The 24,310-nt window shown below is 48.3% G+C and overlaps 1 long non-coding RNA gene across 1 annotated transcript; it reads left to right on the top strand.

The window, feature by feature from the left end:
- The first annotated feature begins 1,305 nt into the window (after nt 1-1,305).
- On the top strand, nt 1,306-23,813 carry LOC137561186 (uncharacterized). The gene is made up of 3 exons (XR_011029908.1): nt 1,306-1,385; nt 7,856-7,957; nt 23,471-23,813. It is a non-coding gene; the product is annotated as an uncharacterized lncRNA (long non-coding RNA).
- Nucleotides 23,814-24,310: the final 497 nt, after the last annotated feature.

Raw genomic sequence — 24,310 nt, 5'->3', positions numbered from 1 at the left:
ACACCCACCAAACCGAACCACATGTGTGCTGGCTGTCCCAGCTGGCACTTCTCTCTCAGTTCCCTTGCCCGTCATAGGTAGCTACAGGTCTCCTTTAGCATTAGATAGCCAGAGCTAACCTCAGTATAAGGTGCTCTGACTGAAGGAAAATCTTGTCATTGGAATGCTGAGACCCAGGTGACTAACCTCATTTACACTCCGCTCTGGACTCTGCATAGTTAAGGCAGGAGGGAGGCACTTGGAGAGGGGAGTGAGCCGCCTTTTCATCACCAGGCACCTGTAGGCACATGCCTACAGTGCCTTATGGTAAATCCGGCCCTGATGGGGAACGCATCTGCCTGTCTAGGATTATTGTAGACGGCACAGTAGTGGAGCCTGCTTACTGCCACAGATCCAATGGATCCGTTGAAGACTGACAAGTGTGAACGGCTCCTATATATAAAAGAGGAGCCATTCTCTGTCAATTTTGTGATGAGCAGACAATGGACAAAGATGTCCATTCTCAGCTCAAGTGGGAACACAGCCTAAAACTTCACAACTGTCAGTCAGAGCTATTTAATCCCTCTGGCCGGCCCCCACTGTCTCGTAGCTGTATTACCAGTCCTCTGCTGTTATCAGGAGCATAATGCTAACAATGCTTTTGTAGGATTTCTTCCATGATGCACTAACTTCAGTCATTTCCTGCAAGTTCTGTTATATGGCACTTACTGAAAGATGACATGACCCATTGCATTGCTGGCTGCTGTACATTTTCCAGCTGCTGACAATTCTGAGCAGAAATCTTATAGATCCTAAGAAACATCCGTGCACATCTGCCAGCATCTATCCACATTGAAGACTCAGTATATTATTATCATGCATTTATTTAGTGCAGCATTTTTAAGAGCACATAGTTATGCCAGAAACGGTTTGTCAGAGAAGTTCGCAATTTAATCCCTGCCATAGTCATAGTCTAATGCTCCTACCATAGTCTAAAGGTAGGCATTAACGATACAATCCCACGGCCGATCGATCGTTTCCAGTCAACACAAAATCAACTGGAAACAATCAGTCCTGCCCATTAGTGGACGAATTCCCACTAGCCAGTTTGATCAGATTAGCCGGATTGGTTAGCAGGAGTTCGACCATTAATAGGCACAACTGATCATTTCTGATTGATTACATAAGTGAACCGAAGTGGAATTGTACCGTTAAAGGGGCCCATAAAGTTTCATACACACAATAACTGTCACCCACAGAAATCAGGACCTGATCCCTAAGACAACAGTTACAGGCAGAAGTGCTATACCGGCTACAGCTGAACCACATCTACTGTTGCTATGGAGAAGGCAGGAAGGATAACTATGCAGTGCACGATGTAGTGCGACACGTTCAGTGGGAAAAGGGTCAGTAGGGAAAAATGCACTCACCATATTCACAACAAGAGGTTCTTCATCACATTCCTGAATCAAGCAACACTGACTTCAAAAGCAGTAGCGTAGCAATAGGGGATGCAGTGGGGCCCTCCCTCAACCGCGGTATTATCATTATTATCGCTTACATCAGTGGCGTAGCAATAGGGGGTGCACAGGTTGCGACTGCACCTGGGTCCTTGGTATTAGTATTAGCTCTTTATTGGTTCAGTGCCAGTAATAATCACTTCTATAGAGGCTTTGAATAGTAGTAGTCATTAACAAACTCTTCCCCATCGCCTTCTTGCACATCTGACACTGTGTTGCACCCTGTCAGTTGTTATGTATAGAGTGCTTGGGGGCCCAATGTAAAACTTTCAGAATCATGTCATGTAGCCACAGGGGCATAAGTACAGGGAGCAGCCCCTGCAACTGCATTGGTGACCAGAGCTGTAAGGGGCCCCAACTGCTACTTCACTCTCTCCAATGAAGGGGTCCATCCTTCAGATCAGGCGGTTTTGTGGCTGTATTTGTTACAAGTGTGAAATTTATGATGGCCACAATTGTTTTATGACCCTTGTAAGATGGGCCCGAGACATTGAGGGTCACCAGGGGTAGGCAGGAGAAAGGGTGTGAACATTTGGATAGGGGCATCAAAGTTTTGCTGGGGACCTCATGATTTGTAGTTATGCCCATGTGTAGCTATATTTCTTAAATAGTTATTGTACAGTACAATAGATGTTGGTGCTTTAAAGTGGATCCAAAATAAACTTTTACTCATTGCGTAATTGTGACCCTTTTATTTAGTTTATAGGGCATTCATCAAGCCAAATACTTTTTTGGGTCTAAATACCCTAACTCCCTATAAACTAAACAAGCCTCGCCCACAGCTCCTCCACTGCCTAGGCATTCTGAGTCCCATGAGCAAGTGCTCATGGTAGCTCAGTCTGGGGAGGAGGAGGTTTTTCCCGAAGGAGGAGGAGGCGTTAGGGGGTGGAGAGGGGAGGAGATGGGAGTGGGGCAAAGTGGAGTTTTCACAGGCTGATGGGTGGAGATGCAGAGTAGTTGCCTGTGTAATGATGACAAGCAGAATATGGCTGCTCTCATTGTATAACAGGAAAAAATAAGCATATACTGTGAAGATGTTTGCAGCTTGATTTGCTGTGTAAACTATCTAAACTTTAGATAAGATATATAGACAAGTTACTTGTTATAGTTAGTTTTTCATCTCGGATCCACTTTAAATAATGATAATAATGATATATTCTTCTCTATAACTGGAATTTAACTTTATCTGATGAACCCCAATAAGTAAAATTTTGTATATGTATTGTTTTTCAAGTACAATATACAGGATCTTCTCAAAAATTAGCATATTGTGATAAAGTTCATTATTTTCTGTAATGTACTGATAAACATTAGACTTTCATATATTTTAGATTTATTACACACAATTGAAGTAGTTCAAGCCTTTTGTTTTAATATTGATGATTTTGGCATGCAGCTCATGAAAACCCAAATTTCCTATCTCAAAAAATTAGCATATTTCATCCGACCAATAAAAGAAAAGTGTTTTTAAAACAAAAAAAGTCAACCTTCAAATAATTATGTTCAGATATGCACTCAATACTTGGTCGGGAATCCTTTTGCAGAAATGACTGCTTCAATGCGGCGTGGCATGGAGGCAATCAGCCTGTGGCACTGCTCAGGTGTTATGGAGGCCCAGAATGCTTCGATAGCTGCCTTTAACTCATCCAGAGTGTTAGGTCTTGCGTCTCTCAACTTTCTCTTCACAATATCCAACAGATTCTCTATGGGGTTCAGGTCAGGAGAGTTGTCAGACCAATTGAGCACAGTAATACCATGGTCAGTAAACAATTTACCAGTGGTTTTGGCACTGTGAGCAGGTGCCAGGTCGTGCTGAAAAATGAAATCTTCATCTCCATAAAGCTTTTCAGCAGATGGAAGCATGAACCCACTTTTGACCCACAAACAGCGGCAGAAGCGCCTGACCTGGGCTACAGAGAAGTAGCACTGGACTGTTGCTCAGTGGTCCAAAGTACTTTTTTCGGATGAAAGCAACTTTTACATGTCATTTGGAAATCAAGGTGCCAGAGTCTGGAGGAAGACTGGGGAGAGGGAAATGCCAAAATGCCTGAAGTCCAGTGTCAAGTTCCCACAGTCAGTGATGGTCTGAGTTGCCATGTCAGCTGCTGGTGTTGGTCCACTGTGTTTTATCAAGGGCAGGGTCAATGCAGCTAGCTATCAGGAGATTTTGGAGCACTTCATGCTTCCATCTGCTGAAAAGCTTTATGGAGATGAAGATTTCATTTTTCAGCACGACCTGGCACCTGCTCACAGTGCCAAAACCACTGGTAAATGGTTTACTGACCATGGTATTACTGTGCTCAATTGGCCTGCCAACTCTCCTGACCTGAACCCCATAGAGAATCTGTGGGATATTGTGAAGAGAAAGTTGAGTGACGCAAGACCCAACACTCTGGATGAGCTTAAGGGCTTGATTCACAAAGCGGTGCTAACTGTTAGCACGCCTGTGAAAACCCCCTTAGCACGTCTAAACAAGCTTTTCGCGCATAAAACTTTACGCGCGCAAAACTTTATGCGCGTAAAACTTTATGCGCATACTGCGCAGGGCGCTCCGTGCGAAGTGCCCATTAAAGCCTATGGGACTTAGCGCGCGTAAAACTTTGCGCGCGCAAAGTTAGCGCGCGAACTGATTGAGAAATCCGGTGCTAACCTACTTAGCACCCTGGTTAGCGCGTCTAAGGACTTTAGACGTGCTAAGTAGGTTAGCACCGCTTTGTGAATCAAGCCCTAAGGCCGCTATCGAAGCATCTTGGGCCTCCATAACACCTGAGCAGTGCCACAGGCTGATTGCCTTCATGCCACGCCGCATTGAACCAGTCATTTCTGCAAAAGGATTCCCGACCAAGTATTGAGTGCATATCTGAACATAATTATTTGAAGGTTGACTTTTTTTTGTTTTAAAAACACTTTTCTTTTATTGGTCGGATTAAATATGCTAATTTTTTGAGATAGGAAATTTGGGTTTTCATGAGCTGTATGCCAAAATCATCAATAAGAAAAACAATAAAAGGCTTGAACTACTTCAGTTGTGTGTAATGAATCTAAAATATATGAAAGTCTAATGTTTATCAGTACATTACAGAAAATAATGAACTTTATCACAATATGCTAATTTTTTGAGAAGATCCTGTATGTCCTTTCCCGTATTCTTCATTACTAGCATCATTTATGAGATCTATAGCCATTTATGGCATTCTCTTTCCAATTATTACAAAAGGCATTTATCTTACCTGGTCTTGATGCACACAAGATAACAGTAAATTACTTACAAATCCCAGGTATGACCTGAGAAAGCCCATGCATGCATTAGTAATTAATGTGGTCTTAATCTTTGTTACCCTTTTTAGTGTTAATGTCAAGTAGGAATGCGTCTTTGTCCATGGAATGGGCTTTACATTCATGACACCACTGATAAAGCTTCATACACAAGCAAGATGAAACGGCCGAAGTGGCCAATTACAACCGCCTCTGCTCAGAATCCAGTGTGTACGGCAGCCACTGCCCAATCTCGACTGCTCGGCCGGCAATCCACCTGGCAGATGGCTTGGGCCAAGCAACGGGCAAGCGTATGGTTTTCCTGACTCATCCCGCGCATGGTGGAGGGGTGGCAGTAGACTGATGGACGTGTTTAAATCCAGACTGAAAACCCACCTGTTCAGTTTGGCATTTGCAGAAATATAACTTTTGTTGTGTGAATACTTCATCCTACTACCAATTACTGAATCTGAGAGAGCCTAAGCGCTTTGAGTCCTATGGGAGAAAAGCGCTATAGAAATGTTATTGTATTGTATTATTGTATTGATGGCCCATAGTGTTGCCATGTATTGAACAGCGCAATGCTACCGTTTCTATAGATTTTCAATGAGATCTATAGAAAATTTGTGTGCAGTGTATGGGAGATATCAATTACCTCTCTGATCAGATTCAGATCAGAGAGGGTTTGATTTGTTTGCCACATTGAGTGGCCATCTTAATGTGTATGGCCACCTTAAAGAGACTCTGTAACATGAAAAAGATCCCCTGGGGGGTACTCACCTCGGGTGGGGGAAGCCTCCGGATCCTAATGAGGCTTCCCACGCCGTCCTCTGTCCCACGGGGGTCTCGCTGCAGCCCTCTGAACAGCCGGCGACAGGTCCGACTGTAATTTCAATATTTACCTTTGCTGGCTCCAGCGGGGGCGCTGTGGCTGCTTTCCTCTCCAAACTACACGGAAATACCCGATCTCAGTCGGGTCCACTCTACTGCGCAGGCGCCGGGAACTTGCGCCTGCGCAGTAGAGCAGACCCGACGGCGATCGAGTATTTCCGTGTAGTTCGGAGCCGACAGCCGTCAGAGCGCCTGCGCAGGAGCCAGGAAGGTAAATATTACGTCACGGCTGCACGGAGGGCTGCAGCGAGACCCCCGTGGGACAGAGGGCGGCGTGGGAAGTCTCATTAGGATCCGGAGGCTTCCCCCACCCGAGGTGAGTACCCCCCAGGGGATTTTTTGAGGTTACAGATCCTCTTTAACACAGAATGTGGATGTCCCTTATCTGGCAAGTAATACCGGTAGGAGGTGTCTTTTGGTCCAATAACCTGGGACAGGTCTTAGCAGAGAAAGATTATTGTTATAGCCAGACCCGGATTAAGGCTAAATGGGGCCCTAAGCAAAGTAACTGATTTGGGCCAACATCATGTCGTAATAGAATCAGAAGATGCAGCTGCACAGCAACAGACCGCACACACCGGTGCAGCCGAGCTACTGGTTGCTATGGGCAACAGCCCCCTTTCCTCTGTGGGTGCACAATGCAGGGAATAGCAGCGGCAAAATGCAGAGTGAGAGATGAATGGCTGGGACATTTGCACTCAAGGGCTTGGGCTCCCCTCTGAAGAGGGCGCCAGATATCACAGCAGCAGCACTTTCCCCCTGCATCTCCAGCCTGGCAATAGCAGAAAGCTCTGGACACCGCCAAACCGGAAGCCGTTCCCCAGACAGAATTACATAACCACCCCCACCACCGAACAACCGATTTCCTCCCAAACTAGACAGCCACCATGCAGCCTCCATCCCAGTGAATACGATAGTCCAGCAGAGAAGGCAGCTGCAGCGGGGGAGAATGACAGCACCAGATGACTCACATTCACCTATTGCGATCCAAGCAATAGAGGTCCCGTCATCCGGAGCTCATCTGTCTCCTCTAGAGTGCTGCTGCTCTGTTACTTCTACTATTACTACTTCCTACTTCCTGTCTGATCTGAGAATCAGGAAGTTCAGAGCGAGCGGCTGCACTGTAGAAAAGACAGATGGGTTTCAGATGACGGGATCTCTATCACTTGGATCATGAATAGGTGAGTGAGCGTTTGCCATCTGCTGCTATCATTCTTGCTACAGCTGTGGTTCTCTGTGGGAAGGGAGGGAGGAGTGGGCAGCGGCAGAGCGCACAGTAGCAGGAGGGGGACCTAGGAAGAGAGCCTGGCTCTGAAGACAATCAGCAGCGCACGGCATCATTTAACAAGACAAGACAAGACAAATAACATTTATATCATGCTTTTCTCCAGGTGGACTCAAAGCGCCAGAGCTGCAGCCACTAGGACGTGCCCTATAGGCAGTAGCAGTGTTAGAGAGACTTGCCTAAGGTCTCCTACTGAATAGGTGCTGGCTTACTGAACAGGCAGAGCCAAAATTCGAACCCTGGTCTCCTGTGTCAGAGGCAGAGTCCTTAAAGGGACTCCGAGCAGTGCCTGTGGGTATGCCTTTAAGCATACCCACAACTAATTAATTACATCCTCACACCTACCAGCATGATGTTTGTAATTATATCCCCCTGGGTTCCTTATATTTCATTGCATTGTGCTGAATCGAGCTGCTGACTTTGGAGAAAAGTTGTCCTGTGTAATACAATGTAACTATGGAAAGATGCATATCATTTTGAAGCTCTCTTTCTCCTCTTTCCAATGATATATAAACTGCCACCCTACGCCTTTTAGTTTTCGCTATTTTCGCGATCGAAATTGCAGTGGCCGCGATTTTTATCGCAAAAATATTGAAAACTAAAAGGCATAGGGTGACCATTTATATATCATTGGAAAGAGGAGAAAGAGAGCTTTAAAATGATATGCATCTTTCCATAGTTACTGCACTGCTGGTTTATGTGCTGATGGGGCCCCTTTGACACTGAATGGGGCCCCAAGCGACTGCTTTTGTTGCCTGGTCGGTAATCCAGCCCTGGTTATAGCTCTGCAGCAGTGCAACCATAAAAACCTCTATTATCACAAGCCGTACATGTATAGCTATCGTCAAAAAGCAATAGAAGTTATAAAAGAAATTATCTCAGTTTAAAATACAATTATGAATAAACTACTCCTTTCATCTTCCAGGAAAGAAATGGACTTTTGACTCAGCTTTCATCACAAATGGATGAGGAAATGGTGCAAGTTTAATTAGTCGGGATCTGCCATTTTATATCCACTCATATGAACGTGCGTGATTAGAACGTCATTCAGGCAACAATTCTGCTCTATTGGTTTGCTTATTTCAACTTCATGTAAAGTACTTAAAGTACGCCTGAATCATGGCACATTATACTGAATGAAGGCGATGGTGGGCTAGATTACTTCCTCCTGAATGTTCAGATGCTGCTCATTTTCCATGTGGTACCTCCCGTTCCCCATGCCAGGCCCTCTCATCTCCCCAGTTTTCCCGAAGTTCCTCTGAATGATTCGCAGGGATTCAAACTGCACATGCACAGTGGAAAAAAGCGATCTTAGTCGCATGGGTGGTTTACATCTTATGACTGTGCAGTTCTAAATTGTGCGCTGCTGCTTGGAGGTACTTGCAGGAAAGTTTTTGACTGAAGGATCCTATTGATTACTTAAAGGACTAGCAGGGCCGGCCCGCCCATGAGGCGGGGTGAGGCGGGTTCCTCAGGCGGCAGGAAGTGGAGGGGCGGCACCAGATGAAGTGGCTGTGACTGTCTGAGCGGGGGGAGCCAGAGCCGTGGTGAGGGCAGCCCGACCTCTTCCTCCCTCTCCCCGGGCCGCCCTCCATGCTCCCCCTCGGACTTTAGGCAGCAGAGTTAGCGCGCAGGGAAGCGCTGCTGTACAGAGCCTGTTACTCACCTTCCTGGATCCGATCGCCGCTCCCGCCCTGCTGGTCTCCTCTCTGCAATGTAGCCGCTGATACACACGCGGCTGCTTCCTGTTTACACAGGAAGCAGCCGCGTGTGTATCAGCCGGCTAGGCAGAGAGGAGACCAGCGGGGCGGGAGCGGCGATCGGATCCAGGGAGGTGAGTAACAGGCTCTGTACAGCAGCGCTTCCCTGCGCGCTAACTCTGCTGCCTAAAGTCCGAGGGGGGAGCATGGAGGGCGGCCCGGGGAGAGGGAGGGAGAGGTCGGGCTGCCCTCCCCGCGGCTCCGGCTCCCCCCTCCGCCATTATGAGTGGGCACCTACCTGGGCAAGCTACCTATCTATCCTATACTGGGGGGCACCTACCTAATCTAACCTGTACTAGGGGCAGCTACCTATCTATCCTATACTGGGGGGCACCTACCTAATCTAACCTGTACTGGGGGGCAGCTACCTATCTAACCTATACTGGGGGGCAGCTACCTATCTAACCTATACTGGGGGCAGCTACCTATCTATCCTATACTGGGGGGCACCTACCTAATCTAACCTATACTGGGGGCCAGCTACCTATCTATCCTATACTGGGGGGCAGCTACCTATCTAACCTATACTGGGGGGCAGCTACCTATCTAACCTATACTGGGGGGCAGCTACCTATCTAATCTATACTGGGGGGCAGCTACCTATCTATCCTATACTGGGGGCAGCTACCTATCTAACCTACACTGGGGGGCAGCTACCTATCTAACCTACACTGGGGGGCAGCTACCTATCTAACCTATACTGGGGGCAGCTACCTATCTATCCTATACTGGGGGGCACCTACCTAATCTAACCTGTACTGGGGGCAGCTACCTATCTATCCTATACTGGGGGCACCTACCTAATCTAACCTGTACTGGGGGGCAGCTACCTATCTAACCTATGCTGGGGGGCAGCTACCTGTCTAACCTATGCTGGGGGCAGCTACCTATCTAATCTATACTGGGGGCAGCTACCTATCTAATCTATACTGGGGGCACCTACCTAATCTAACCTGTACTGGGGGGCACCTACCTAATCTAACCTGTACTGGGGGGCAGCTACCTATCTAACCTATACTGGGGGGCAGCTACCTATCTAACCTATACTGGGGGCAGCTACCTGTCTATCCTATACTGGGGGGCACCTACCTAATCTAACCCGTACTGGGGGCAGCTACCTATCTATCCTATACTGGGGGGCACCTACCTAATCTAACCTGTACTGGGGGGCAGCTACCTATCTAACCTATACTGGGGGGCAGCTACCTATCTAACCTATGCTGGGGGGCAGCTACCTGTCTAACCTATGCTGGGGGCAGCTACCTATCTAATCTATACTGGGGGCACCTACCTAATCTAACCTGTACTGGGGGCAGCTACCTATCTATCCTATACTGGGGGGCACCTACCTAATCTAACCTGTACTGGGGGGCAGCTACCTATCTAACCTATACTGGGGGGCAGCTACCTATCTAACCTATACTGGGGGCAGCTACCTATCTATCCTATACTGGGGGGCACCTACCTAATCTAACCTGTACTGGGGGGCAGCTACCTATCTAACCTATACTGGGGGGCAGCTACCTATCTAACCTATACTGGGGGCAGCTACCTATCTATCCTATACTGGGGGGCACCTACCTAATCTAACCTGTACTGGGGGCAGCTACCTATCTATCCTATACTGGGGGGCACCTACCTAATCTAACCTGTACTGGGGGGCAGCTACCTATCTAACCTATACTGGGGGGCAGCTACCTATCTAACCTATGCTGGGGGGCAGCTACCTGTCTAACCTATGCTGGGGGCAGCTACCTATCTAATCTATACTGGGGGCACCTACCTAATCTAACCTGTACTGGGGGCACCTACCTAATCTAACCTATACTGAAGGGCAGCGACCTAATCTAACCTATACTGGGGGGAAGCTACCTATCTAACCTATACTGGGGGCACTTATCTAACCTGTATTGGGGGCACCTACCTACCTAGCTAGCCTATACAGGTGGCAGCTATACTGGCTACCTATACTGGGGGCACCTACCTAACTAACCTATACTGGGGGTACCTACCTATCTAACCTATGCTGGGGGCAACTATACTGGCTACCTATATTGGAGGCACCTACCTAGCTAACCTGTACTGGGGGCACCTACTTATCTAACTTATACCGGGGGGGGGGGGGGGTGCCTGCCTATCTAACATACTGGGGGCAACTATACTGGCTACCTATACTGGAGGCAACTACCTGGCTAACCTATACTGGGGGCAACTTTACTGGCTTACCCATGCCTGGCCCAGGGCCGGCCCGCCCATGAGGCGGGGTGAGGCGGGTTCCTCAGGCGGCAGGAAGTGGAGGGGCGGCACCAGATGAAGTGGCTGTGACTGTCTGAGCGGGGGGAGCCAGAGCCGCGGTGAGGGCAGCCCGACCTCTCCCTCCCTCTCCCCGGGCCGCCCTCCATGCTCCCCCTCGGACTTTAGGCAGCAGAGTTAGCGCGCAGGGAAGCGCTGCTGTACAGAGCCTGTTACTCACCTCCCTGGATCCGATCGCCGCTCCAGCCCTGCTGGTCTCCTCTCTGCAATGTAGCCGCTGATACACACGCGGCTGCTTCCTGTTTACACAGGAAGCAGCCGCGTGTGTATCAGCCGGCTAGGCAGAGAGGAGACCAGCGCTGCTGTACAGAGCCTGTTACTCACCTCCCTGGATCCGATCGCCGCTCCCGCCCTGCTGGTCTCCTCTCTGCAATGTAGCCGCTGATACACACGCGGCTGCTTCCTGTTTACACAGGAAGCAGCCGCGTGTGTATCAGCCGGCTAGGCAGAGAGGAGACCAGCGGGGCGGGAGCGGCGATCGGATCCAGGGAGGTGAGTAACAGGCTCTGTACAGCAGCGCTTCCCTGCGCGCTAACTCTGCTGCCTAAAGTCCGAGGGGTGAGCATGGAGGGCGGCCCGGGGAGAGGGAGGGAGAGGTCGGGCTGCCCTCCCCGCGGCTCCGGCTCCCCCCTCCGCCATTATGAGTGGGCACCTACCTGGGCAAGCTACCTATCTATCCTATACTGGGGGGCACCTACCTAATCTAACCTGTACTAGGGGCAGCTACCTATCTATCCTATACTGGGGGGCACCTACCTAATCTAACCTGTACTGGGGGGCAGCTACCTATCTAACCTATACTGGGGGGCAGCTACCTATCTAACCTATACTGGGGGCAGCTACCTATCTATCCTATACTGGGGGGCACCTACCTAATCTAACCTATACTGGGGGCCAGCTACCTATCTATCCTATACTGGGGGGCAGCTACCTATCTAACCTATACTGGGGGGCAGCTACCTATCTAACCTATACTGGGGGGCAGCTACCTATCTAATCTATACTGGGGGGCAGCTACCTATCTATCCTATACTGGGGGCAGCTACCTATCTAACCTACACTGGGGGGCAGCTACCTATCTAACCTACACTGGGGGGCAGCTACCTATCTAACCTATACTGGGGGCAGCTACCTATCTATCCTATACTGGGGGGCACCTACCTAATCTAACCTGTACTGGGGGCAGCTACCTATCTATCCTATACTGGGGGGCACCTACCTAATCTAACCTGTACTGGGGGGCAGCTACCTATCTAACCTATGCTGCGGGGCAGCTACCTGTCTAACCTATGCTGGGGGCAGCTACCTATCTAATCTATACTGGGGGCACCTACCTAATCTAACCTGTACTGGGGGCAGCTACCTATCTCTCCTATACTGGGGGGCACCTACCTAATCTAACCTGTACTGGGGGGCAGCTACCTATCTAACCTATACTGGGGGGCAGCTACCTATCTAACCTATACTGGGGGCAGCTACCTGTCTATCCTATACTGGGGGGCACCTACCTAATCTAACCCGTACTGGGGGCAGCTACCTATCTATCCTATACTGGGGGGCACCTACCTAATCTAACCTGTACTGGGGGGCAGCTACCTATCTAACCTATACTGGGGGGCAACTACCTATCTAACCTATGCTGGGGGGCAGCTACCTGTCTAACCTATGCTGGGGGCAGCTACCTATCTAATCTATACTGGGGGCACCTACCTAATCTAACCTGTACTGGGGCAGCTACCTATCTATCCTATACTGGGGGGCACCTACCTAATCTAACCTGTACTGGGGGGCAGCTACCTATCTAACCTATACTGGGGGGCAGCTACCTATCTAACCTATACTGGGGGCAGCTACCTATCTATCCTATACTGGGGGGCACCTACCTAATCTAACCTGTACTGGGGGGCAGCTACCTATCTAACCTATACTGGGGGGCAGCTACCTATCTAACCTATACTGGGGGCAGCTACCTATCTATCCTATACTGGGGGGCACCTACCTAATCTAACCTGTACTGGGGGCAGCTACCTATCTATCCTATACTGGGGGGCACCTACCTAATCTAACCTGTACTGGGGGGCAGCTACCTATCTAACCTATACTGGGGGGCAGCTACCTATCTAACCTATGCTGGGGGGCAGCTACCTGTCTAACCTATGCTGGGGGCAGCTACCTATCTAATCTATACTGGGGGCACCTACCTAATCTAACCTGTACTGGGGGCACCTACCTAATCTAACCTATACTGAAGGGCAGCGACCTAATCTAACCTATACTGGGGGGAAGCTACCTATCTAACCTATACTGGGGGCACTTATCTAACCTGTATTGGGGGCACCTACCTACCTAGCTAGCCTATACAGGTGGCAGCTATACTGGCTACCTATACTGGGGGCACCTACCTAACTAACCTATACTGGGGGTACCTACCTATCTAACCTATGCTGGGGGCAACTATACTGGCTACCTATATTGGAGGCACCTACCTAGCTAACCTGTACTGGGGGCACCTACTTATCTAACTTATACCGGGGGGGTTGGTGCCTGCCTATCTAACATACTGGGGGCAACTATACTGGCTACCTATACTGGAGGCAACTACCTGGCTAACCTATACTGGGGGCAACTTTACTGGCTCACCCATGCCTGGCCACCTATACTCGGGGGGGACCTATAGCTGGTTACCTATACCGGGGGGGGGGGGGGCGCAATTTTTACACCCTCGCCCTGGGTGCATTTTAGCCTAGAAACTGCACTGTTGCCGCCGGCCTCCGAGTCCGATGACTCTGAGCTCTGCGGCCTCTCCTGTCTCCTCCAAGGCTCTATGCTGGTGACGCTGCCTAGTGCCTAAGCCTGCTGATTTGATGGCGGCGGCTGCCGCCCGCTCTGCTGCCCTGGCTGCGGCTGATTGTCACGGTCAGTCACTGAGCAGCGAGCACCGCCGACGTGTCGATGATGATGATAAGGCTGGCTGGCTGCCGCCGGCCGCCGCTCATGTTATGTAGAAATATTGGGGGGGGGGGGGGGGGGCGCGCCTTTACGATCTTTGCCTCAGGCAGCAGAAAGTCCAGGACCGGCCCTGGGACTAGGCATGGGGAACAAGAAGAACTGGGAGAACAGCGAGTAGCATCAGGAAACTCAGGAGGAGGTTATGTAGCCAACTATGGGGTTGATTCACTAAACATGGCTATTTCATTTCGTAATGCTGTGTGCGCTATCGACATAACGCTACAAGCAATCTCGCTATCAGCAAGTACAGTATAGCGTGCGTTTATTAGATAGCGGTTGGTAGTGAAATAATAAATAGCGTTGATGTTTTTAATGCGCATAATACTTCGCGCCGTTAAAGAATTACGCGCATACAAAATTATGTTATTGATTTAAATAGTGTGTACTTTAATAGTGTATGCTTTAAAAACATAGCAAAGTTAGCATTCATTACCTAACATGCACTCATCCAGCCTAGCCTCAAACGGTTCCAACACTGAAGGAAAATGTAAACAAATTATCTGAAAAAAAAACAAAAAAACAAACAACATTTGTCCAGCAGGACTATTCATACTTTTTAAATGTCATAAATACTAATTTATGTGATCAAGCACATTCAAGCATCTGTAAGGGTCCAACAACACCGTGTAAATACATGTTCCCTATGGGGGGGAACCTGGGGTGCAGTGTGTGTGTGTGTGGAGGGAACCTGGGGTGCAGGAGGAGGGATAGGCAACTTGGGGTCCAGTAGTGCAGGTGCCCCTGCAGAGTTCCGGGGCCCTTGGCCAATTGTTCCCTTTACCACTATGTCAGCTCCAGTACACACTGTGTCCCAGCTTCAGTGTCCCCAGCAGTGTGCTGCAGCTTCACAGTGTCTTACATTAAACATTTGTCAGCAATAACATTTGATTAACTATACCATCAAAATTCACAGTATGCATTCATACCACACACACATTACACAGCACACAACACAAGTCACACTACACAGTATCCACATGTTACATTGCCTACAGTGATATACAATCAATAAAAGTTATGGTTGCTTGGCACTGTACATATGGCCAACACAATTTAAGTACTACTTTAAAAAAATGAAAAGATACACATAGCCCAAAAACAGCTGAAATATGTAAAGGACACATACAAACAAATAACACTTACTTGCCCAGTCTCAAACTATTCTGAAGCAGGTGCTGATGAGCAAAGTTTATATAGGCTAAAAAGAGCTGACAAATGTTAAGGAGTACCACCTAATTAACATGCTTGCATCATTCAACATTACGCTTGTAAACTTCTATGCATTCTACCCAACAGCGAGCTGTGCAGCTTGTAATGCTCGCTGTGTCGTTTTACGCACACTGTATAGTTTTAACGTGCGTAAAACCTGACACACACAATAATGCACGTAACTCGTAGCGCACAAGCACTATTCAATAACACTGTTTAGTGAATCAACCCCTATGAGTTTAATTCCTTTTTCCCCAGGTCAGGGGTACTTTAAAGTGGAACACTGGAAAAAAAAATAGCCTGTGAAGACAAATCTTCCTTCCTTCCCAATAAGTCCCTTCTCAGCTGGTCCTAATCCTCTTTTTTAATACACCCCCCTTACTTTTCCTGTGAGTGGAAGCTGAGAAACTGACAGGCAGCAGAGAACTCAAAAATACGATAGAGGGAACTTGGCCAATGTTCCATTCTGGGGCCATCTTGGATGAGACTCTAGCATGTGTTCTCTCTCTCTCTCTGTTGAATTATACTCCTTGATCCTGTTCCAGCCCTTATTGCTAAGGCGGCCTTCCTGGAGAGGAGGTAAAGTATGTTGTTTTCCCCCTTCTGTTTATTTATTTTGTTTTCTGCCCAGAAAACTTACCAGAAAGTGATGAAAAGATTCTTGCCTTTGATTTGACTATTTTTACTTTACACAGTAGGTAGTGTCTTTGCATTTTCCGCCTCAATTATAACCTAGGTAGTTGTGTGCATGTGTTTTATATATGATATTCCTAAGCTGTCTTCCATCCAAACCACTCCAGAACTTTGTAAAGTTAATAATGATCTACTAGTTGCTAAATCCTAAGGCCACCAATCCAAAGTCTTTCTGTAATAGATTGCGGAAAAGCCGCCGCGCGGACTGGCAGCGAGGCAGCTGGTTCCGCATTTAGCTCAGCGGTTTACACGCGGCGGCGTGCGTCTGATGTGGCTGGGCCTTCTAGTGCACACAGATTGAGGAATACGCGCGCGCTGAGAGGCGGAACCTTTATGACAAACGAAGAAGGATTAGCTGACCAGATTGGTCAGCTGATCTCAGAGCGGGCGGCTATTGGTTGATCAGCGATGGGTGGCACCGGGGAGCGCCGCTCTATATATAGTTATTGCTGGTCAGTCTCAAGTTGTCTGCCGTTGCGAACACTTACGTGAAAGCACTCAGACCATAGTCAGATCTCACAGTGTGTTAGAACCAGGTGCCCCTGGGGATTCACACTGAGCCAGATTACTACTGTGTTATTTACTATTGTGTTATCCTACAGACTAGTTCCAGGGTGTTGAGACCATGGACCTCACACCCAAGACTAGGCAATCAGGGGCGTAACTAGAAATCACTGGGCACCCCTGCGAATATTTGGATGGGGCCCCCCCATAGGTGCCAAATAATCGTAATGGGGCAGCGTTTCACTGTAAATTAATTGTAAAGTGGGCAGCATTTTACCAGACAATCGTAATGTGGGCCAGAAAATCGTAATGTGGGCAGAGTTCACCAGAAAATCGTAATGTGGGCACCAGTCACCAGAAAATAGTAACGTGAGCAGCAGTCACCAGAAAATTGTAACGTGGGCAGCATTCACCAGACAATCGTAATGTGGGCAGCGTTCACCAGAATATCGTAATGTGGGACAGAAAATCGTAATGTGGGCAGAGTTCACCAGAAAATTGTAACATGGACAGCATTCACCAGACAATCGTAACGTGGGCAGTGTTCACCAGAAAATCGTAATGTGGGCCAGAAAATCGCAATGTGGGCAGCAGTCACCAGAAAATTGCAATGTGGGCATCAGTCACCAGAAAATCCTAATGTGGGCAGCAGTCACCAGAATATCGTAATGTGGGCAGCAGTCACCAGAAAATCCTAATGTGGGCAGCAGTCACCAGAAAATCCTAATGTGGGCAGCAGTCAGTCACCAGAATGTCGTAATGTGGGCAGCAGACACCAGAAAGTCGTAATGTGGGCAGCAGACACCAGAAAATCCTAATGTGGGCAGCAGTCACCAGAAAATCGCAATGTGGGCAGCAGTCACCAGAAAATCGCAATGTGGGCAGCAGTCACCAGAAAATCGCAATGTGGGCAGCAGTCACCAGAAAATCCTAATGTGGGCAGCATACACCAGAAAATCGTAATGTGGGCAGCAGACACCAGAAAATCGTAATGTGGGCAGCAGACACCTGAAAATCGTAATGTGGGCAGCAGACACCTGAAAATCGTAATGAGGGCAGCAGACACCTGAAAATCGCAATGTGGGCAGCAGTGACCAGAAAATCGCAATGTGGGCAGCAGTGACCAGAAAATCGTAATGTGGGCAGCAGACACCTGAAAATCGCAATGTGGGCAGCAGACACCTGAAAATCGCAATGTGGGCAGCAGACACCTGAAAATCGCAATGTGGGCAGCAGACACCTGAAAATCGTAATGTGGGCAGCAGACACCAGAAAATCGCAATGTGGGCAGCAGACACCAGAAAATCATAATGTGGGCAGCAGACACCTGAAAATCGTAATGTGGGCAGCAGACACCTGAAAATCGTAATGTGGGCAGCAGACACCAGAAAATCGTAATGTGGGCAGCAGACACCAGAAAATCGCAATGTGGGCAGCAGTGACCAGAAAATCGCAATGTGGGCAGCAGTGACCAGAAAATCGTAATGTGGGCAGCAGACACCAGAAAATCATAATGTGGGCAGCAGGCACCTGAAAATCACAATGTGGGCAGCAGACACCTGAAAATCACAATGTAGGCAGCAGACACCTGAAAATCACAATGTGGGCAGCAGACACCTGAAAATCGCAATGTGGGCAGCAGACACCTGAAAATCGCAATGTGGGCAGCAGACACCTGAAAATCGTAATGTGGGCAGCAGACACCAGAAAATCGCAATGTGGGCAGCAGACACCAGAAAATCATAATGTGGGCAGCAGACACCTGAAAATCGTAATGTGGGCAGCAGACACCTGAAAATCGTAATGTGGGCAGCAGACACCAGAAAATCGTAATGTGGGCAGCAGACACCAGAAAATCGCAATGTGGGCAGCAGTGACCAGAAAATCGCAATGTGGGCAGCAGTGACCAGAAAATCGTAATGTGGGCAGCAGGCACCTGAAAATCACAATGTGGGCAGCAGACACCTGAAAATCACAATGTAGGCAGCAGACACCTGAAAATCACAATGTAGGCAGCAGACACTAGAAAAAAAAATGCACCTGTGAAAAAAAAACAATTCACTTACCTGACAGAAGTCTTCTTCTCTCCCGGCATCTGGCACACAGCTCCCCGAGTCCTCCTGCAGCACATCTCCCGCGCTGACAGGCAGAGTGCAGGGCTACGGCAAGATGGCTGCCGAAGCCCTGTACTAGAGACACAAAGTCTCCAGTGTAGGGCTTCTTCGGCGGCCATCTTGCCGTAGCCCTGCTCTGCCTGCCGGAGACTATGCAGGCTGCTGAAGCGGGGCTGCGGGGAATGAACTGGCGCAGCGTCTATTAGACGCTGCGGCCAGTTGAGCACCTTGCTGGGGGGTCCAGAGCAGCGCTCCCCCCACGGACAGTGAGCGGGCCCCAGAGCAGCCCCGGGCGGCCGGGCCCTCCTGCGGCTGAGAGAGTCGCATCCCCGGTAGGTACGCCGGTGGTGACAGCCTTTCCTCCTCCGGGCCCCTGACTTGCTAGGGGCCCCCTGCAACTGCAGGGGCTGCAGGGTCTATTCCTACGCCCCTGCTAGGCATACTGTGTGTTGTACTTCAGACTAGTTCCAGGGTGTTGAGACCACGGACCTCACACCCAAGACTAGGGATACTGTGTTACTATTGTGTTATACTACAGACTAGTTCCAGGGTGTTGAGACCACGGACCTCACACCCAAGACTAGGGATACTGTGTTACTATTGTGTTATACTACAGACTAGTTCCAGGGTGTTGAGACCACGGACCTCACACCCAAGACTAGGGATACTGTGTTACTATTGTGTTATACTTCAGACTAGTTCCAGGGTGTTGAGACCACGGACCTCACACCCAAGACTAGGCCTTGTTTGATATCTGTTATGACCTATTGCTTTCCTGACTCTCCTTCTGCTTTCTGATTCGGTACCTACACATATCTGATTACCTGTTGCCAACCCTGCCTGTCCCTGGTTACCGAATCAGCCTTCTGTCTCTGTACCTTATCTGCTCGTGTGTTGCCGACCAAGCCTGCCCGACCTTGCGAACTATCACTCTCTATTGAGGGATTAGTTCTCAGTGCTGCTTGTGACGCCCACCTTTTAGGTGTCACTTAGCCACAGGGCCTTCCTGCTATTCAGCCTGGGGCTCCGACCCCTTGGGAGTTTCAGGCTGCTGGAAGGTCTTCACACTTCCCAGAGGGAGGTATTTCTCATACTGCCAAGGACCACCTGCTCCTCGGGTGGTCCAACTCAAAGTCATTACTGTTGCACCAAACACTCACACTATATAGGTGTCCAGAGGTTAGTCATACTCGGATTATTGGTGATTCTGCAGATCATCCATAATCGGGTATATATCTGTATTGCTAGTGATACTGCAGATCACCAATAATCAGATTCTCTCTGGGTGTTGACACCGATCGTTACAGAACGGCAGACCATAAAAACAAAATGGACGCACTTAACAGCCGTCTTGATGCACTCACCACTTCGGTGGAAAATTACATCCGAGTGCTGGACAGTCATCAGACCCAGATCAACGCTTTGTCTGGGTCCCTACAAGTCCTTCAGACGGCTGTGAATACCGTGCGATCTCCTCCAGGTACAGACTTACATATGCCTGTGCCCGAAAGGTTTTCTGGTCACAGATCTGACTTTCAGAATTTTAAAAATCGAGTGTTGTCATACTTTGAGTTAAGGCCTAATTCATCAGGAACCGAGACACAGAGAATTACTTTTATTAAGACTCTGTTGTCAGGGGATTCCCAGACCTGGGCATATAGTTCCAGACAAGGCATGAGGCCCTAACTTCAGTTGAGGAATTTTTTAAAGCGATGGCTATAATTTATGATGATCCGGACATTGCTTCCACCGCTGAGCGGAAGCTCAAGACTTTGCGGCAAGGCAAGGATCGGGTTGAAATTTACGCAGCTGAATTCAGGAAATGGGCAGTATCAGCTAGATGGGGGTCATTTGCACTTCTGGACTGTTTCTTGTCAGGGTTGTCAGACGCGGTCTCTGATCTAATGTTGGGACATCCTGAGCCGAAGTCTATTGATGAGGGCATTTCATTAGCAGTCAGGGTTGATCGTCGTCTACGCTACCAGAAGCAGACTCGGAGTAGGAACAATGTGAGATATATCTCCTACGCCTCTCCTCCACCCGCTTCACCTCCACCCGAGCCAATGCAGATTGGTCGGTCAAAATTGTCCCAGGTGGAGCAGAATCGCAGAAAGACAGAACAGCTCTGTTTATGCTGTGCAGAGGAGGGTCACAGAGTGCAGAATTGTCCCAAAAAGTCGGGAAACTCTGCCGCCTAGGTGTAGTCAGAGGTAATACCCTAGGCGCACAGTCTTTACCTCTAAACGATGAACGTTTGCTCCTTCCTTGTTCTATTTCATGGGAGGATCAAACAGTTGCTACTGAAGCCTTCTTAGACTCTGGCTCAGCAGCCAACTTTATGGATTACGAATTTGTGAAAAAATTGGGGATTCCTATTTTTCCTTTGAATCAACAGATTCTAGTCACTGCAGTAGACGACTCTCCTCTGCAGAGTAAATACCCGCTGTCTCAGACCCCAGAGTTAAGGGTCACGGTGGGGGTGTTACATAGAGAGAGTCTACAATTTCTGGTTTTGCGGATGACACCTTCCACGATCATTCTTGGCATGCCATGGTTACAACTTCACTCCCCTCAGATCGATTGGGCTTCAGGTCAGCTAACGAGCTTGTCTACCCATTGCCATCATCATTGTTTAGCGAAGGTAACCATGGGTAACACCAAGATTCAGGTGGAAGGTTTGCCAAGCCAGTACTCAGAATTTGCTGACCTGTTTTGTCCCAAATCAGCGGATAAACTTCCTCCCCACCGTCCCTTTGATTGTCCCATCGATCTCAGGTCTGGTTGTATGCCCCCATTTCTATAATTTATCTGGGCCAGCTCAGCGGTTTACACGCGACGGCGTGCGTCTGATGTGGCTGGGCCTTCTAGTGCACACAGATTGAGGAATACGTGCATGCTGAGAGGCGGAACCTTTATGACAAACGAAGAGGGATCAGCTGACCAGATTGGTCAGCTGATCTCAGAGCGGGCGGCTATTGGTTGATCAGCGATGGGTGGCGCCGGGGAGCGCCACTCTATATATAGTTATTGCTGGTCAGTCTCAAGTTGTCTGCCGTTGCGAACACTTACGTGAAAGCACTCAGACCATAGTCAGATCTCACAGTGTGTTAGAACCAGGTGCCCCTGGGGATTCACACTGAGCCAGATTACTACTGTGTTATTTACTATTGTGTTATCCTACAGACTAGTTCCAGGGTGTTGAGACCATGGACCTCACACCCAAGACTAGGGATACTGTGTGTTATACTTCAGACTAGTTCCAGGGTGTTGAGACCACGGACCTCACACCCAAGACTAGGGATACTGTGTTACTATTGTGTTATACTACAGACTAGTTCCAGGGTGTTGAGACCACGGAACTCACACCCAAGACTAGGGATACTGTGTTACTATTGTGTTATACTACAGACTAGTTCCAGGGTGTTGAGACCACGGACCTCACACCCAAGACTAGGGATACTGTGTTACTATTGTGTTATACTACAGACTAGTTCCAGGGTGTTGAGACCACGGACCTCACACCCAAGACTAGGGATACTGTGTTACTATTGTGTTATACTTCAGACTAGTTCCAGGGTGTTGAGACCACGGACCTCACACCCAAGACTAGGCCTTGTTTGATATCTGTTATGACCTATTGCTTTCCTGACTCTCCTTCTGCTTTCTGATTCGGTACCTACACATATCTGATTACCTGTTGCCAACCCTGCCTGTCCCTGGTTACCGAATCAGCCTTCTGTCTCTGTACCTTATCTGCTCGTGTGTTGCCGACCAAGCCTGCCCGACCTTGCGAACTATCACTCTCTATTGAGGGATTAGTTCTCAGTGCTGCTTGTGACGCCCACCTTTTAGGTGTCACTTAGCCACAGGGCCTTCCTGCTATTCAGCCTGGGGCTCCACCCCCTTGGAAGTTTCAGGCTGCTGGAAGGTCTTCACACTTCCCAGAGGGAGGTATTTCTCATACTGCCAAGGACCACCTGCTCCTCGGGTGGTCCAACTCAAAGTCATTACTGTTGCACCAAACACTCACACTATATAGGTGTCTAGAGGTTAGTCATACTCGGATTATTGGTGATTCTGCAGATCATCCATAATCGGGTATATATCTGTATTGCTGGTGATACTGCAGATCACCAATAATTAGATTCTCTCTGGGTGTTGACACCGATCGTTACACTTTCCCAATCTGTCCATTCAATACTGCAGTGGCTTAACTAAGGATCTTTGGGCCCCAGGACAAGTTTTACTTTGGGCCCCTGCAAACAGCATTTCTATTATGCAGGTCCTTCACTTCACGAATCCTCAAATATCACCCGAAATGTAACCTCCACTCCGGAAAAGAACCCCTCTTTTTGTCTACTCTAGTCACCCCTTTCCTCTCCCACATTTACGACTTTTCACAAACTTCTCCTATCCCAGTGTGGAACTCCCTTCCACAATCTATTTCATACTCTTTCTTCTTCATGATGTTTACATGTAACCTCAAAACCCACCTCTTCTGGCAGACATATAATGTAACCCAGGGCATGTCACCAACCTAAAGACCTGGCCCTACCTCATCCTCTCATACATAATTAAGGCATCAAAGCTATTTACTCCACTCGCCTTGCCCCCCCCCCCCCCCACCCACACTTCCTTTTAGACTGTAGGCTCATTAGGACAGGACCAACTCTCTACATGTGTCACAATATTGCCTTGTTATGTCACCTCTGTTATGTACCTACTACCATGCATGCTGTGTGACTGCACTATCTGTATTACTCCGTTTATATAATGGCATTGTATGTATAGTTTGCCTGTTTTAAGTCTGTTGCAAGGTGACACAGAATATGCTGGTGCTGCATAAAACAGTAATAGTAAGAACAATAAATAAGCCCTGTTTCAGTTTTCTGCCATCTCTAATGTAACCTAGTTGCCTCATTTATTCATTCTATCTAGACATTAAAAAAAAAAAAAGGCTAGGCTGGCAGTATTACACCAGCTGAGCTCAGGAGTTTGAAGAGGAAGGACTCTGCAGGCAACATCTCTTCAAGCAACACAGATGAAGTCAAACATGGAAGAGCACCAGCTGCAAACAAGCTGACAAGCTTCATCAAACATCATATCTTCATCAAGCATCATAGCTCATCAAGCATCACACCACAGCTGCTCCGCTCGCTGAGAGCACATCACAGATGTGAGTGCAGAGAGGTGAATTCACCCAGACAGCAGCTTATGTTTGCCTTTGTGTGCGGCAGACAGATTTTTTGCCGTTGAGCAGGCTTTTGCCTTGATAAAGGGCCCCCTGATGATCCCGAAAGGTTGGCTTATGGATTGTATATAAGAATAATAAAACTATGTTAAAGGAAGTGCTAGTCTTACATATATTTGTTTATGCACAAATGGAGGCGTCACCATCCTCATTGCTGCAGAACTCCGGCCTTGTGATTAGAGGCTTAAGCCAATCGGGAGTGCGAGACAATTAAAACCATAACCAAGCATCATAGAAGACTTCTAGTAACCAGAAGAAGAGGTGTATCAAGATGGAGCTCCAAAGACTAAAATCAACATTAACAATGAAATGAAATATTACATCCACTGTGTGGTTTATTGAGAAAGTTGCCTAAAGCAAATATAGACCTATAGACCTATAGACCTGAGACGGGTGTGGTTATTTGGATACTGACCAGCGACCACATAGCAACAATAGCCCTCTCCTTGTATTTTCCTCACCTTCCATTTGAATTAGGGGTGGGAAAAATACCGCTGTCCATAACATTAAATAATACATTTGTAACA

Source organism: Hyperolius riggenbachi, chromosome 3, assembly GCF_040937935.1.
Source record: "Hyperolius riggenbachi isolate aHypRig1 chromosome 3, aHypRig1.pri, whole genome shotgun sequence".
NCBI classification, from domain to species: Eukaryota; Metazoa; Chordata; class Amphibia; order Anura; family Hyperoliidae; genus Hyperolius; species Hyperolius riggenbachi.
The sequence above is the reverse complement of the archived record's forward strand: the minus strand, read 5'-3'. Positions and strand labels throughout refer to the sequence as shown.